Raw genomic sequence first — 1,102 nt, 5'->3', positions numbered from 1 at the left:
AGAGCCACCACTGGAAGATGTTTCTCTGGTTTACAGCCACCATCTTGAACGTACTGCCCTCTTTCCTCTGGTCTCTGCTTTTCCTTCCTTCAAATGGCACGTGCGGAGGATCTTCATCCATCAGCTGATGATGGACGGTTTCTGCAAAGTGTTTTGTTACTTTATGGAGGAAAGAGGCTGCCTGGAGATACATTCCATTGGATATTAAAGAATGTATTTTCCTGATTTATAGTCAGGCTGGGCAAGGTTGTGTGAGAGGCAAGGAACCAATGGGAATATCCATTTTGACTAATGATTATTGTATCTAAAGTGAAGTTTTCCTATCAGCTGATAGGCTGGAAGAATAGACTACAGCTTGCTAGGTTAGCACCACGGGTCACAGATGTTGCCTCTGCATTTTCAGATTATATTATCCATTATAGCCAGTACCTTCTCATTTAGAAACCTAATTTGTTGTTCTCTCAGACAAAAAAAAAAAAAAGAAAAGAAAAAAAAGGCTGACATTTCACACGCAAGCCAAAGATTAGAATCACTGCACAGGACCGCGTATGGAAGTACATTAGGATGCGGTGTCCCTGAATCAAGGACACAAGGCAGCCCGGTGCTGAGAGAGATGTAGTAGGCAGTGCCTTCTGATCTTTATTATGCAAATGTGCGGCCTCGAGAGCCAGGCTGTTTAACCTCATCAGGGGAAATGTCACTGATCATTTCAAGCTTCAAACGTAGCACAAGCATTAGTACTATTATGTTATTATTATTATTATTTGCAGGGCATTATGTAAGCCCGAGCCCTCTGATTAAGCTCAGCCCCTACTCGGCCAGACCCTCTGGGGTTGCAAATCAACTCCTCCGGGTATTAAAAAACAAACAGACAAGCAAACCTGTTTTCCTCTCTCTTTAATGTTTGTGGAGGAGGCACTTTCCAGACCTGGTGGCCGCCCGGCATGGGTGGAGATGGAGGAGGATCACAAGGTCCAATTTCCAGCCCCACGTGCTTGATGACAGGCCGCCCCCTCTCTGCTGCAGGTCGCACGCTCCCGTGGCAGAGGTGTGGAGATGAAGCTTAAGCGGAGCATGGCACTGGGGCAGGAGAAGGGATCGC

The sequence above is a fragment of the Leptonychotes weddellii genome, chromosome 2, assembly GCF_054177405.1.
Source record: "Leptonychotes weddellii isolate Sample4059 chromosome 2, ASM5417740v2, whole genome shotgun sequence".
Lineage (NCBI taxonomy): Eukaryota > Metazoa > Chordata > Mammalia > Carnivora > Phocidae > Leptonychotes > Leptonychotes weddellii.
Note: the sequence above shows the minus strand (reverse complement) of the source record.